This window comes from Silene latifolia, chromosome 8, assembly GCF_048544455.1.
Source record: "Silene latifolia isolate original U9 population chromosome 8, ASM4854445v1, whole genome shotgun sequence".
In the NCBI taxonomy this organism is placed as follows: Eukaryota; Viridiplantae; Streptophyta; class Magnoliopsida; order Caryophyllales; family Caryophyllaceae; genus Silene; species Silene latifolia.
The window spans coordinates 81,040,667-81,058,227 of record NC_133533.1 but is presented as its reverse complement, the minus strand read 5'-3'; the positions used below and the strand labels follow the sequence as shown (position 1 = coordinate 81,058,227).

At 36.0% G+C, this 17,561-nt stretch overlaps 1 non-coding gene across 1 annotated transcript; it reads left to right on the top strand.

The window, feature by feature from the left end:
- The first annotated feature begins 16,893 nt into the window (after window positions 1–16,893).
- On the top strand, window positions 16,894–17,000 carry LOC141598021 (small nucleolar RNA R71). Its single transcript, XR_012523224.1, has one exon. It is a non-coding gene; the product is annotated as a small nucleolar RNA R71 (small nucleolar RNA).
- Window positions 17,001–17,561: the final 561 nt, after the last annotated feature.

Genomic DNA, 17,561 nt, shown 5'->3' with positions numbered 1-17,561 from the left:
TTATTCATCTTTGATAAATACCATCTTTGCTTTATTTAAATCCTATATTGGATCTTTGTACTTCCTCGTTTTTTATTTTGATAGCCATGCTGCCATATCCTCCATTAACTATGATTCCTCTGTAAAGCCATCGTGACGGCAAAGTGTTGGATCGTTTACGAGTATTTTTAGTCGGTTTTTCTAATTTAAGGTAACACGATTCTACCGATCCTATTATTTTTATTATTGTTAGAGGTTGTTTGTTTATGTGCTAATTGTTGTCTCTATAAAGATGTGTAATTAAAGTTACGAAATTTGATGTGATATATAGATTATTAAGTATACTATCCCTTATTATACAATTCGTTGTTTGTGAGATGGGTTAAATAATAAAGTGAGTAAACTTAGATAATAGAATGATTTCAGATATGTATGACGGTATTAAATTGGGTTTGTTTGGACTATAGTGTCATCGGTGCCGTCACTTAAGAATGCGAGTTATTTGCTGATAAATCGTGGAATTGTAATCAAGCACCAATGCACTTAAATGAGATTTTGTTATATGTACGTAAAGTGTACTAGTCTTAAGGAATTGAACTTTGGTTTATTGTTGGTAGGCTGGCATTGGGTTTTGAGATTAAGGTTGCAAATTAATATTGTGTTGTTAATTGTGTTTTCCTTTGACTTTAACTCGTGGGTGAGTAGCTTAGAGTCTTACTCTAAGTGTTGAGCACGGTTCTTTGAACCTTGACGATATTGAAATTAAGATTGAGATTGAGATTGGTTAGTGGTATTGAGTAATGAGTTATGGGGCCTATGAGCCGAGTTATGTTTACGGTCCAGTGTGACCATGGTTACTGAGTTATTTGAGTTTGAGATCGATATTGAGATGGAAATATTGTTTAGCGGTTTTATCCGCGCTCCACTCACCCCTTGTCCTTGGTCTTAGGTTCGACGATGAGAATACGATATCTGGTTACTATGGAGTATTATATTATGAGACGGAGTAATGAGTGAGACGGAGTAATGAGTTGAGTTTGAGATTGAGTTAATTATTGGGATGAGAGTGTCTAAGTTTGAGTTTCAGATTAGTCATGGGGAGTGTTTTTATTATTCTCTCTGTTAATTTTTTTATTTTTACGTGTCTGTGTTTTCACGCCATGACCAAAACTAAGCTGCTATATCGGGAAAGTTTCCATTTAAGAAAACTTTCCATTTAAAGAAGTTTCTATTTTTAGTAACTTTCTATTTTGGGAACGGGAATAGTTTAAGTAATTGTTTATCATTTATTTATCTTTCAGAGGGCGAATTTGTTGTGGAATATTACTGAGCACCCGACTATTTGACTGCAGTACTGAGGTAGGGAAATACACTTGACTTATTATCGTTGATGTTGAATTGTGTTGACTTGTTTGTGTTTCATATGACCAAAGTGTGAACGTTGACTTGATTCGTGGTTGTTGATTTATGTTATGATTCATATACTGGAAGGTGATTGACTGAATTGATCGTATTGAGTATGTTATCACAACATTTGGTAACCGGCATGATTTTATGATTGATCAGTTCAATGATATATATATATTGTGTTGCATTAATTTCTTTTGAGCATTCATATGCATTGGAGATGGAGGATGTTGTGGTGATGTGGTGTGGTGAAGATGATGTTGTGATAAGGCCCGGGGCGGGTTCTGCAGACTTGCCCTGGTGTCCTCACCGCGAGTGGCGGATCGGCTACGGTCGATATATAGTCTACCGGGGATCGGTATGGCTGGGTGTTCCGGGTTATGAGATATTAGTTGAGATGGAGATGGAGGTGACGGAGGAGCATGCATATCATATTTTGTCGTTTCATTGTATTTCCTACTCAACCTCGTGGTTGACCACTGTATTCGTGAACACTGTGATGATCCAAATATTGGGAGCGGTTTGACAGAGTTTATGAGATAGGATGGGAGCTTGATGGGCGTGAGACACTGGATCAGAAGACTTAGTAGCTAGATCATCATTTAGAAGACTTTCACTTTTAATTATGTTAGTTCTTTGTAATTTGATGTAAAAGAGGTTTTGTGATAATTAAGTTAAAGTAATTATATAATTTGCCTTGGAGTTTAATTTGTTATTCACTACCTCGGGAAACCGAGATGGTAACAGTCCGGTTTATTAGGGAATGTCTTGCTAAAGGCTCCTTCATAAATCGGGGTGTTACATAAAACCACGATAAAAGCATAGAAATACGTGCATAAAATAGGCTAAAAAGACTATATAAAATGCACGTATCAAATCTCCCCAAACCAAACCTTTACTCGTCCCCGAGTAAACTAAAATGAAACTAATGGAACGGAAAAGATAACTCAGAGCTAGCTACAAATGTCCACTTAAGCCAATTTAATGCAAGCAAACTAACACTTATAGCAGACAGTCAAATGCAAACGAGTTGTAAGATGTTTATAATAAAGCTGAACCTTCGACATTGCAAGACCTTTAAAATCGGACTCTCACGGATCACTCTTCTCTCGTGAAGCGAAGGGTGAACATATATATGTAAGAGAGAAAGAAAAATAGTCGCTCACCTAGACTACGACCCACATAAACATGCATGCAGCTAATGAAGGAAAAGTAGATCTATATACTTACATATTCATATATGTTTTAATTTAATTTGTCATAAAATTAACTAATGATCTTATGCATGCAAACAAATAAACAAAATAAGGAAGAAACATCCATTCTTACATTGGATTTTCGGTTCAAATGGGCACAAGAGAGATCACCTTTCTCTCTTGTTCTTGTGCTTTCCTTAGTGGAAGAACTAAGATCCAAGTATAGGATCTCTCCCAAAGTATTATACCCAAAGCTTACTCTTAGTTAAAATTAATACTATGAATACTAGATAATATTAATTTTGTATGAAAATTGACCCAAAATAATTTGGTTTTTAATCTCCCAAAAACCGGTTGAGAGAGGAGAGGAGAGGAAGTATTTTTATCTTTCTAAAATTCTTAATTTTTGATGAATGAATAATTGTAGTGACACCAACAACATTATGTATTGTTTTATCAAAAATATAAGGCAAAAACCCTTGCCTTTCTTTGTCAAGAAAACCGGGTAGGAGGAGGGTAGGGGAGCCAATGCATGCCTTTGTTTGTCTTCACAATGCAAACTAGGGTTGCATGGCTAGGCTATTAGTGAATGATTATGTTTTCCACTAATTTAAACAAACACAATATTAGCCTAAACCTCCTCCTTATGTCGGCACCTCCATAAAATGGAACCTATTTTATTTTTGTCAAATTTGTCAATATGTCACATGTCATATGTAACATAAATTTGTTATGTATTTTGAACATATTAAAAATCAACGTATTAATAAAAATACGTCATATACAAAAATCGACTTAGTAATTCATAATTACTTGTACCAAAATATTTTACCAATTTACAAATTACAATAAATTGTATTTATCATAATTCATTCAATTTCAATTGTTTCTTTAAACAATAATTTCATCTGAGTAATGATACAATTCAATTACTCAGACCGTATCTCATTTAATCAAATTTCAATGTGATACGTAAATTTTACTTCCAAAATCGTCCGTCAATTTTTCAAGTAATTTAATTAACTCGTAACGTTATACGATTAATTAAATGATCAATTAAGAGTGTTGCCCTATAGGTATGACCTAGGGGATCAACGATCACCACCGTCGCACGCACGACAAGAATAATGTCAAACTCTAGACATGACCAATCATTACCAATATATGTTGATCGGTTGACAAGAAATATTACTTCCCAATTGTATTCTTTATAATGAGACTTAAACATGTGATCATCATGATCAACAGTCGTGATCGCATTATTGTCGGAGGACACATATTCCAACAATCTCCCACTTGTCCTCGACAAGTGTGCGTCACCAATTCTCTTGTCCTATTACTATCTCCCACTCAATGCAAGGTGTCTTTCAGGTCGTACTTGCAAGTGATCATATCGAGAGTGGTTTCCTCGATCTGGAGAATAACTGATTGACCGGATTTATCCACCATGGATACATTCCGAGCGTGGCCACGCATTTCCAGTTCATTACTCCTCGAGTGGCCCTGAGATATTGTTATAACCCTGATTAGGGGTGGACAATTCCTATCGCACTCATTCCCTTCGACTAGCCACAGCCATCATAACCCAAAATATGCCCAATTGACCCCATTTACGAAGATCGTAGTAACACAAATCAAAGTTAATATGAACCTGTGCCATCTTAGGCGAATAGTCTTTAGTCAAAAGAATCGACTCATTTGAATACTATAGCAGCTCTTGCCATGACCAGGCTATATAAATTTGCCAGAACTCTATAAGCGGTCATTAGGCCCGACAAAATGTTCCTAACAGTCTGCCTATGTGATCGACTAGTCATCTCACATGACTCTATGGCACTTGAACTTGCCATCAATCGCATCACACTCTAGTCACTTCGAGACGTCACCTCATGTAAGTAACTATGGGCAAATACAATGTTAATCCATGTTCACTTTAACGGGGTTCAATTGTCTCCACAACCCGTTTGGATATAACAATGTACAAGGTGAGTTAATAATAACTCAAACGACAAATGTCGACATCACACTCAGGTAGTCAATACCATATTACAACCTTGTGATGCAAATCGTAAGTGTATAAACACTTGTTGATTGCAATAGAAGTTTAACATGTCATGTGTCCATGTGTTCAAACTTCTTATAACCGCATTTTCCTTTACATTCATGTTCTCTCTCATAGCATGAATCTTACCAAGTACACATCAAGGTTCCCGACCTCGGTTTTGGTTCTTTATCTTGAAAGAACTTCCTAATCGATTATCACATAACGAATGAATTTGTGGTGAATGATATAACTTGTACTGATCAAGTGCTCCATTCACACACAATACACTAGGTATATGTTTTGCAGTGTCTTGCAACAATTTGTCAAGATGATTGATCTAGCACTTCTCACAAGTCCTAGTATATTAGGAAAGATTAGTTTTGAGCAACTTCTTATTCAACTAAGTATCTTTCCAAAACTTCTTATTTCTCTTTCTAGCTTGAAAGGTTTAGGATTCTCATAAATCCTTGCATGTGCTCGGATATTCTATAATATGTGCAACCTCTTGACACATAATAGAGCATTCGGTCAAACACGGAAATCACTCATCGGATTCTACTTGAGAATTCATGACGTTTCTATTATGGCTTACCAATGAATCATCATGCTCTTATGCACATGATTCACCATTGGACATGTGCATGATTATTCTAATGGCGGAAACATTAGTTACTAATAATCATGAGATCAACCGCTCATAGGTTCAATGAACGCGACCATGACTCGCTAATGGCAATTCCATTTTCATCTACATGAATAACCTATGTGTATGTTGATATGATGTGTATCTCTTAATACTAATCCAATATTTCTAGTCGTAATTGGATTCATCATAGTCCAAATTCATCCAGAATTGAAAACTCAAATACTTCTTTGTGAAAGAAGATATTAGCTCGTCATTCCTAATGAGTAATGAGTTGTAAACATTCAAAGGATGATAACTCCCACTAAATTCCATGTCTTCACATGATAATTTCTAATGCTCCCACTTAATTCCACATGTTTCAAAATTGATTACTCAATTGAACACATTTCAAAATTTGGAATGTATGTTGCTTTGCAAAGTTATTAAGATGAAACCATATATGTTCCCATCATATCCTTTCAAAATTCCTATTTCGAAGAGGTCTCATTTTAACCTTATGGAAAGAGATTTTAAATCTCTAACACACTCATGTCATAATGATGTGTGGTAATGTCATTTATTAAATATGAGTAATACCTAATACACATCCTTCAAAATATCCCTTTTAGAAGGAGGTTTAACCAATTCATTTTCATAATGAGGTTAAGTAATGACATCTGCGTGGTTTAAAACTTTGGCTACTTGAAGATATCGGTATATCAATCCTTGCAACTTCTAGTGATAAATATCGCTTATTACTAGGATGTTACATTGATTCATTTAGGCACTTAAGTAAATCTCAAGGTTGAAACTATTGGTCAAAATTTTCATAAACTTAGTCAAAACTCTTGTTAAGACTTTACATTAGTCATTTTGTTCCAAAATTTTCTTTTGGTCTCCTCGTGAAGTTATCTTAAGAATATGCTCTTATGATTACTTCACTTGGTCTCTTTAGTCATATAGGACTTACTTGAGACCATAGATCTCATCTATTTGGTATACTATGTGAATAGATATACCCTTCATTCAAATCATTCTACCTTGCGTAGATCTCATTTACACAAGTACATAAATTTATCTTGTCTTGTGTGTTGTGTCCTCATTTTTCTCCCACTCTATATTTAGAATAAATACACTATAGATTCAAAGATAGCATATGAGACACAAATAATGATGTTGAAGTTATAAGGAGAACTATCTCATAGATTGACTAATAGTTATAGATTTTGTAAGTGTACTTGGTGATTGACATTCCTTTAAGAGAGTTCATAGACTCAAAATCGCTTTATAAATGATCATACACAAGCCTTAAGCATGTGGACATATAATGAAATTCGTCATTATATTTGTCTATTAGATCACTTTAAGTTATATGTTTCTAAGAGTAAGCATTTAAACATGAATGTTAGAACAAAAGGATAAAATGATAAAACGGGTGACTTGGGTTGCAAACCAAGTCACCATTATCCAAAATACAACCCATTATCCAAAATACCTTTCCATGTCGAACACGGAAACTTAAGGTTCTAAAATTCAAAAACATGAATAAAATAAGACAATAAAAAAGCGAAGCTCCATGAAAGCTATTCCTAGCTTCTTGATGGTATCTTATGCTTGCTTTTCCTTTCCCTTGTCTTTGCTTGGTGGAGGCCCTATTTACAATAAAAAGGGAGATACATTATCACAACTTTGTATCATAATACCAAAGTTGAATTAGAAACATAAAAGAAAGGATAGTCATTTACCTACTGGAGTGATCTTTCCAGCCTTAATATCACCAAGGTATTTGGAACAATTTCTTTTCCAATGACTCATACCATTACAATAATGGCATTTTTCAAGAGGACCCTTCTTGATTTTTGAAGTGCTAGCTTCACAAGTCCTAGCTTTGGTGAATGTGGGAGCTTGCTTCTTACCCTTCCTCCCATTCTTCTTGAACTTCCCCTTACTCTTAGTGCTTATGTTAAGCACATCCTTGGGTGGGTTCACATTTAACCCCATGTCCCTTTCGGCTTGCACAAGTAACTTGTGCAATTCTTCAAGAGACACATCCTTGTCTTGCATGTTAAAATTCACCCGGAATTGAACATATGCTTTGACTTTGGACAAGGAGTGTAGAATCCTATCTACAATGAGTTCTTTGGGGATTTCAACCTTTTGAATTTTCAAGGTCTCGACAAGCTCCATGAGTTTGAGCACATGAGGGCTAACCTTTTGGCCCTCTTTGAAGTCGAGATCAAAGAATGCCGCGGCCGCCTCATATTGGACGATCCGCGGAGTTTGTGAAAACATTGTCACAAGTTTGGAGTAAATCTCATTAGCACTGCCCATTTTAAAGGCTCTCCTTTGGAGATCCGCCTCCATCGCAAATATCAAGACATTTTTCATTGCGGCGGACTCCTCTTGGTAAGCCTCATATGCTTCCCTAGTGGCGGCGGTCGACCTAGTAGTAGGTTCGGGTGGAGAGGCCTCGGTAAGGTAACGAAGCTTGTCGTCACCTTGGGCGGCTAATTTGAGTTGGGCATCCCAATCGGAGAAATTTGACCCATTCTTTTCAAGTTTACATCGATCCATGAAGGATCGGAGCCATGATGTATTAGCGACAGGCGTGGCGTTAGGGGTTGGTGTTGCCATTTGTTATGAGAAAAGAAGTGGTCTACAAAACAAGATGGAAGGAGTAAAACAAATGTCGTTTTAACAATAATACTCGTAAAAATGTATAATTTAAACAAGTTTTATGCATTTTTCTAGTGACCTCTACCCAACTAGATAAATGATTCCAAGACCCAAATTCATATTAATTTCGGGCACGGTGTGCCGAAATACCCTTTATTAACATAACTCAGTGGATTAACCTTTTAATCGATTCTACTTTTAGAACTCTTGGTTGATGATATTTACATTAATATTCATCTTTTAGCCCGAAACACATCCGGAAATCGTCGTGAATACTTTCGTTGAGTACAACCCAAATTTTGAATAAATGTGTCCATAATCCAAACCCATATCAACTTAGGGCACGGGGTGCCGAAATACCCCTTATTAACATGAATTCGGTGGATTAGACATTCATCACCCACTTCCCCTACGTAACAAGGTTTGTACCCCGGTGTGGCCGAGTGCACTCCCTCGCGAAATAGGTTTTCATGGTTTCTACTTTTTGGTAAGGCTATGTCTCAATTTATTGTTTTAGCGAGAGGTCATGTCAATTTATTATCTATCACGTTTTAAGTGAACTAAAGCGGTGAACTATGATAATTCTAATTGACACGGTCGATAAACTCGATGAAGATGAAGATGCATGTTTTAGTTATGGCGATTTAGCGATGCATGTGACATATAAATAAAATGCAAAACATAAAAATTAAATCCTAGTATGGCCTTTCCTAAAAAAGAAAAACTATTTAACTATTACATATTCGGAAACCAACTCCATTGGTCCCTTGAACTTCGGTTGTGGCACGTATCTCGAGGTAACACCGTCTTTATGTATCGCCATCTTAAAGAAATCCGTCTTGGGGAACTCCGAGATAAATTAAATTACATAGCAAATTACATAATTTCCTATTATACATTTGTAACTAAAATAAAATAAATCTATTAAATTACAAAATGGTGATACGAGATCACAATAAATTACAATCGAATCGATATTCCCATACATTTCGGGAAATACCAATTAAAATCTAAGGCCATACTAAGTAAAAATTACATAATTCAAAAATTACATAAATTAAAATTATGACAATCATAAAGAAAATGCAGCATTATAATATGTATGAACATGCCCAATTTTATGCTAAATCGCCTCTAATTAGCCAATATCGTATATTACTCGGTTTTTACGGATTTGCGTGATTTCAACATTTTATAATCACAAAAATTACATAAATTCATATTTATGCATAAGTTAATTACCCTAACCTCTTAGGACTCAAAATTTAGTCTTCACTAATTATTTGGCCATAATTAACTCATATTTATAAAATTTGTTCATTAATGGACTTAAAATTATAAAAATAAGCTATAAACTTCAAATAAATCACAAAAATTTCAAATAAATTCAAAATTCAAAATTTAAAAACATGAACATTCTGGAAAAATACCATGACACTCATAATGTTCAAAAACTTAGGTTAAAAATTTCGAATTTTATCCGGAAAAACAATGTTACGATTTATCGGTTTTAACTAAAATAATCATAAAAACATGTGAAAAATTATATACATTAACTTTTTAATTTTAGATCTGAAAAAGATAATAAAATGCAACATTGGACGTTTTTCCTTAGTCATAGATTATGTTTTATTAATTTTTCACTAATAATGTCACTATTTATGCTATTTTTCTTCAAAAATCCATAAATCATGCAAAAAGACTTCACTATAGCCTATTATTTTACACACATCTTGTACAATTTAATGTGACAACATACAAAATTTCTATGACCAGATTCGAAATATATCTCATATTAACCTATTTTTCACCTAAATCCGAATTTAATAATGAAAAATCCATTTTTCGAGTATAAAAAGTCCAAAAATTATGAAAATTTACAGGTTATCTCAAAATAATATATGCGACAACATATCCAAAAATCACTGGAAAATTCGAAGTATAGCTAATTTTAGACCGAAAATGACAGTTTTACTCATAAAATCATATTTAAATGCCATTATTGTATAATATGAACAATAAAAATCCGTAAATTTAACCAAAATATCCTAAAACATTTTAGGACCAGAAATTTTAACATGCATGAATTAATTTCGTGATATATCATAATAACACAAATTATACAAGTTTTATATGTTAATCTTTATAACTCGAAAAAACTTTTAACTGATTTGCATGCAAACAACCATGGCTCTTGATACCGATTGAAGGAAAAGTAGATCTATATACTTACATATTCATATATGTTTTAATTTAATTTGTCATAAAATTAACTAATGATCTTATGCATGCAAACAAATAAACAAAATAAGGAAGAAACATCCATTCTTACATTGGATTTTCGGTTCAAATGGGCACAAGAGAGATCACCTTTCTCTCTTGTTCTTGTGCTTTCCTTAGTGGAAGAACCAAGATCCAAGTATAGGATCTCTCCCAAAGTATTATACCCAAAGCTTACTCTTAATTAAAATTAATACTATGAATACTAGATAATATTAATTTTTTATGAAAATTGACCCAAAATAATTTGGTTTTTAATCTCCCAAAAACCGGTTGAGAGAGGAGAGGAGAGGAAGTATTTTTATCTTTCTAAAATTCTTAATTTTTGATGAATGAATAATTGTAGTGACAACAACAACATTATGTATTGTTTTATAAAAAATATAAGGCAAAAACCCTTGCCTTTCTTTGTCAAGAAAACCGGGTAGGAGGAGGGTAGGGGAGCCAATGCATGCCTTTGTTTGTCTTCACAATGCAAACTAGGGTTGCATGGCTAGGCTATTAGTGAATGATTATGTTTTCCACTAATTTAAACAAACACAATATTAGCCTAAACCTCCTCCTTATTTCGGCACCTCCATAAAATGGAACCTATTTTATTTTTGTCAAATTTGTCAATATGTCACATGTCATATGTAACATAAATTTGTTATGTATTTTGAACATATTAAAAATCAACGTATTAATAAAAATACGTCATATACAAAAATCGAATTAGTAATTCATAATTACTTGTACCAAAATATTTTACCAATTTACAAATTACAATAAATTGTATTTATCATAATTCATTCAGTTTCAATTGTTTCTTTAAACAATAATTTCATCTGAGTAATGATACAATTCAATTACTCAGACCGTATCTCATTTAATCAAATTTCAATGTGATACGTAAATTTTACTTCCAAAATCGTCCGTCAAATTTTCAAGTAATTTAATTAACTCGTAACGTTATACGATTAAATGATCAATTAAGAGTGTTGCCCTATAGGTATGACCTAGGGGATCAACTGATCACCACCGTCGCACGACAGTAATGTCAAACTCTAGTCAGCCAATCATTACCGATATATGTTGATCAGTTGACAGTAAAATATTACTTCCCAATTGTATTCTTTATAATGAGACTTAAACATGTGATCATCATGATCAACAGTCGTGATCACATTATTGTCGGAGGACACATATTCCAACAGCTAATATGATAGACAATTCTAGCTACCGTACACACATTCCAACCAAACAAGGTCCTGTCACAGCCGAGGGCTTACAAAAATATGGTAAAGTGAGGCAATGGGTAAGAAAAGGCAAAACATTTATGAGAATGTGGAGGTATAGGTGATCAAGCTAGTACCTAAACAAACCATATGATAACATCCATTCTTACTCAATTATGAATTAAGCACATGCCCTTCATTTGGCACAAAACTCACCAAACCGAACTGAAAATACTCCTCAAATGATATAGATAAAGCATAGGAGTGAAACCGTCTCATCAAACAACATTTTTTTTTTCTTCTTCTATTCTCGGTTTCTCTTTCTTCTTCTTCTTTTTTCATTTTTCATCACGTTTTTTTTTCTTTTCTTTTTCTTTTCTTTCAACTTTTTTTTTTCAATTCATCCTCCTTCTTCTTTATTTCTACCAACTCCAAATAATGCAATACAAACCAAACTTGGCACAATAAATTATGTACCGCAAAGATAATCTAAACTAGCTTGACAAGGCAGGCTAAATTTGGATGTAGCTAAGGGTCAACAGGCAAATTTGGCTAATGTGGAGTTAAATGGGTAAAAATGAAAAAAAGGGGAAATTGTAAGCACCTCCCTGCATGTGACACCAACCACTAACCCGAATGTATGTAGGCAAAAAGCAATTGAATTTCATATACGTGCAAATTGATGAACATGATATGCAAGGAGTAACTACTCACAATCCTACATGAAACTGGTCACAAATGTCACCAGTTTATAAGGCTCTAATCCTTAGAATATATAAGTAGGTTGCCAAAATTTCAGGTCAAGTCTATTCGTTCAGCTAAATTAAACATTAACTCGTAGATATGCAAAAGACAAAGCTAAAAGATAACAGTTTATTGCAGGGCTTAAGCAAAAAAGACAAATGCAGTGCAATTTCATCACTGAAATCTACCGTTCCGACTCAACCTATATGCTAAAATAAACGTGAAATTTTTGAAATTTTCAATTTTTTTGAAATTTTTCAATTTTTATGAGATTTTAAATTTTATATGAAAAATAAACAACAATGCATACGGAAATTAAACGTGATAAGGGAAATGCAAATAAAAACAAGATGCAGACACAGATATGGATGCATAACCTCCCCAAACCAAACCGTACAATGCCCTCATTGTACCAAAACATGGAAAGAAAATGCAAACTAAAGGAGAAAGAGAGTAAATGCGGAAAACTTACAAGATAACGCGAATAAAGGGACCTCCCCAAACCGACCGTGAACATGGGAGGTTGCTAAAGGCCCGGAAAACCGTCACAGGAAGCTAATCCAAGTCAAACGAGTGAATGGGCATCCAAAAACTGCTCGACCGAGAAGAAAGGCAGTCGATCGAGTAGTTTCTCTTTTTGCAGGTGGTCGATCGAGTAAAAGAAATGCTCGATCGAGTGAATATAGCAGAAAAAGCTCTCGATCGAGTACAATAAGTACTCGATCGAGTAATCCCTAGTGTATACCTGCAAAAACGCAATGAAAACAGCCCGCAAACTAACTAAACAAGCATACTGAGATAGTTTTATGGTATAAAAACCATTTATTACAACTGAAATGAAGTAAAAAGTAAAATAAAATCTCCGGGTTTCCTCCCGGGTAGCGCTAGCTTCAGTCAGGTCCCAGCTCGACCTTCTTTTCTTCGAGCCTCCCTAATAATCACAATCAAAACAGCTCAAAGCGCGCAGCATGAGATCATACATCTGCGCATGTGCTACACAAAACTGTAAGTAGCACCATAGTGGAATACAAGTATAGGAAATAAAAATGTTTAACTTTTTAAGCCGAACAAAATTCCTATGATCGCTCCTAAATTTATCCACAAAACAGAGGAGCGACGGAGCAATTTATGATAAATTAAGGTCCCGATTCAGATTAGAAATTTTGACATGACAAGTACGGTGAAAATTCGTCAAATTATACGTCCACATGGGAGGGGGTATATCATTATAAGAATTAGCACGAGTCAAACGAGGTAGCATACTTTGAATATTAACAATAATAAAATTACCGCTAATTACCTCAGGTAGGTTGCTCTCAACGTCGGAATCACTGACAGAGGAATTTATTACCTCATCCGTGCTAGGAGCATATACCGACTCAGCTGTCCTTTCGTCGTCCTCAGTGGAATTCGTTCCGTAAATCTCAGCCTCAAGCGCATCCAACTCGGCTTTGAATAGGGGAGACTCACCGTATCCATTATTGTCATCAAAATCGTCATCTAAATCAAACCCAAATGACGAATCCAAGCTCCCAATGGCCAGACTACTCGATCGAGTATAATTGTCAATCGATCGAGCAGTTTCCTCCTGATTTCCACTCGATCGAGTAGAAACATTACTGGATCGAGCACTTTCTCCTGGCAAATCACTCGATCGACCAATATTAGTCACTCGATCGAGTGATTCCTCCTGTACAGCGATGAAATCCTCGTGTGGGGTGGTGAAATGTGATAGAAACTCGTCGTCTGAGTCATAAAAGTCATCCTCAGCATTGGGCAACATGGTTTCTTCATGGGAAAAACCGCTCTCAGTAAGGTATACCTCTTCTGGTTTCCCATTATCCGACTCAGCTGCTAACTGAGCTACTTGTGACTCCAGCTCAAGGATTCGAGCGTCCATATGTCTATCACTCTCTTGCATTTTGGATACAAGCGTCCCCATTAAATATGTCAGCTCCGCGATCTCTTCTATCTGTATCTCAGCTGCTAACTGAGCAATTACAGACTCGAGCTTATCAACTCGCGAGAAGAATTGTCTATCATATTCTTGCGCTTGGAATACAAGTGTCTCCATCAAAGATTTCAACTCCGCAATCTCTTCTTCTTGTATATCAGGAAGATCTTGTTGCGGTGGCCATTGATAGGGTGGATGTGGCGGCACAACTACAGCTGCTTGACTAGCTCGATTGATTTCTTTGAACGCGTAAACTTCGTCATTTTCTGCCATGCAAAAGACTGCATTGTGCTCAGCAGAACCACATCTACCGCAGTAAATCACCTGCTGTGCCATATAATGGGACATTGGTGATGGGTCAAAGGTACTTAAGCCTTCCCTTTGACGATCCTTCACCTAGAATTGTCTAGGTAGTACCTGTAAGGCCTATTAAAACAACACTCAAGGAAAAAGATAAGAACTGCCTCAAGGAAAAAAAATCCCCTGAGGCTAAAAACAGACGGAATTAAACAAATAAATAAATAGTTGCCTCCCCGGCAACGGCGCCAAAATTTGATACTGTCGTTTCGTACCAAAAATAAAATACCTAAGTACTACTAACAAAAGTTAGCGGTAAGTAGGGTCGATCTCCACAGGGAGGCGGTTTACTATCTACTTGTCTATTCTATCTGTCTAATGTCACTAATGGGGGTTTGAAATGTTTTGACTAGATTAAGAGATTAAACCAAGAGGTAAAGGAAAGAGAGAAATTAACAGATAAAGGAGATAAATATGCTAGGAGTCGGTCTACCGTGGCAGCCACACTATCGGGTCAACTGAGTCGATTAAACTAATGATAAGAAGAGCTATGGTCGTCACCTTTCGGTCCTTAAACCGCCCTAGGGTCTCCTAACTTAGCTTTCGCCCTAATTAGGTATCACCTATTGTAATTAAGCAAGCCTTCCCTTTCAATCTTTCGATCCAGGTCGGGGTTAACTAGATAAATTGGTCTCCTGCGTGCATTCATTCAACCTGATGACATTTATATTGCCTAAAACAATTCTTATCGCAAGACTAATCTAATCAAGTCAATCCTATCATATTGCTACCACGGCTTCCCTAATCCTAACATACTACGGAATTTAGCTAGACATGGAAATAAGAGAAACAGGAATAAAAGAAATAAGAACAATAAACATTAAATTAAAGAGAGAGAAGGGAAGAAAGAATTACTAAATTAAACGATCCGGAAATGAAGAACAAAGTAACAGTGTTTAGGAGATAATTAGAGAGGAGAAGCCCAGGAGGGGAAGAGAAGAGAGAGTCTACAATGACATACTGACTTCCTATTTATAAGAAAAATAGGATTTATTAACCTAATTGACGGAATTAAACCTAAAAAGCCCAGCTCGTAGACAAATCCACTCGATCGAGCAAACTCAGCCAAAAACTGCTCGATCGACCAAGAATAGTGCTCGATCAAGTAAATGCTATTATTGAACTGGTCGATCGACTAGATAAACTACTCGATCGACTATTTATTAGACCTAAAACCACTCGATCAGCTAGAAAACTACTCGATCGAGTGCATACTAACTTCAATGACTCATTAATCACGTTAGTTTGACTTTGACTTGTCCTTTCAACTCCCGAAACAGCTTCACGCATCCCAAGACAGCTATAATTCCGCTCCAAATCTACTCTTCCTCCAAATGCATGCAAAACGGACGGTAAATGGCTTGATTTCACTACTTTATGGTCCATTCCTGCAATTAAGACAAAATAACCCAAAGTAGTATATTCGGGGCATTTCGTAGCATAAAACCACGATAAAAGCATAGAAATACGTGCATAAAATAGGCTAAAAAGACTATATAAAATGCACGTATCAGTTATCTTGCACCATATCCACCCTACAACAAGAGTTTCCCATAGGAGGAGACTTCATGGAGTTGTTGAGTTCAAACTCAATCTTCTCATCACCTACTTGGAGTGAGAGTTTTACACTCTTAACATCTATCATAGCACCTCCCGTGGCTATCTTCGGGCATGTCCATGACAAAGAAGTCACATGGGATCACAAGTTTTCCAACCTTCAAAGGAACATCTTCAATCACACTCAAGGGATACTTAACCGAACGATCGGCTAGTTGTAGGGAGATCTTTAAAGGCTTTAAATCTTCCAAGTGTAGCTTCTTAAACAAGGAAAGAGGCATTAAACTAACACTAGCTCCCAAGTCACACAAAGCTCTCTTTATCTTTACCCCTTGGATAGAACAAGGAATAGAAAAGCTTCCCGGGTCTTCAAGTTTGTTAGGAAGTTTGCTAGTGAGGATTGCACTACATTCCCGAGAGAGGTTAACGGATTGTACCCCTTCACTCTTTCTCTTCATAGTGACAAGATCCTTTAGAAACTTTCCATAGTTAGAGATTTCGGTGATCATGTCAAGAAATGGTATGGTGACATTCATACCCTTCAAAATATCAATGAACTTCTCATGTTGGGGTTGAAGGGCTTGTTGGAGTTCAATAATGCTACTTGTTGAGTGAGGTCCTCAAGTATACTCTTCACTTCCACATTGAGCACCGTATTAGAGTCTTTACCCTTACCCTTTATTCTTCGTCTTTCATTGTTCCAATCCATTGTCCTTGAGGCCATCTCTTCAATCAACTCTTTTGCCGCCTTGTGACCCAAGATATCTAAGGCTCCCTTACCCGAACCCGAATCAAGAAATAGCCGTAGGTCTTGTGTCAAACCTTTGTAGAAATTATTGATCAACTCGGGCTCGGATATGCCATGGTGAGGGCATAACCGTTGGAGTCTCTTGTACCTCTCCCAAGCCTCGTACAAAGTCTCATCTTCCTCTTGAGTGAACCCTTGCAACTCACTCTTTACCTTATCCGTTCTTGAAGGAGGAAAGTATTTTTTCAAGATGGCCGAGGAGAGCTACTCCCAAGTCTTGAAAGAGTCGGGATCACAATTCTTTAGCCAATCCTTAGCCGCTCCCCTTAGTGATCTAGGGAACAACCTTAGACGGACCGAATCATCGGATATCCCATTCATCTTATACATGTCACAATTGTCAAGAAAATCATTGAGATGGTCATTAGGGTTCTCCAAGGGACCTCCCCAAAATTGGTTATCTTGCACTAGGTTAAGCAAAGCATTCTTAATTTCAAAATTGTTGTCTTGGATCCTTGGCCTTTGAACACTAGAATTCACAATATGCTTTGGGGCTATGTAGTCCCTAATCGGAACCGGTTCACCCATTGTTGTACTTTCCGGATTTTCAAATAGATTCTTAAAATCCACTACACACTCAAGTGAATAGATTAGCAAGATAGATGGCACACCAAGGTTTGCAAAAGCAACAATGACTTAGTCTAAACTATAACAAAACAATTAATATCTAGCCTTTGCTCCCCGGCAACGGCGCCAAAAACTTGATGGTTATCAAAT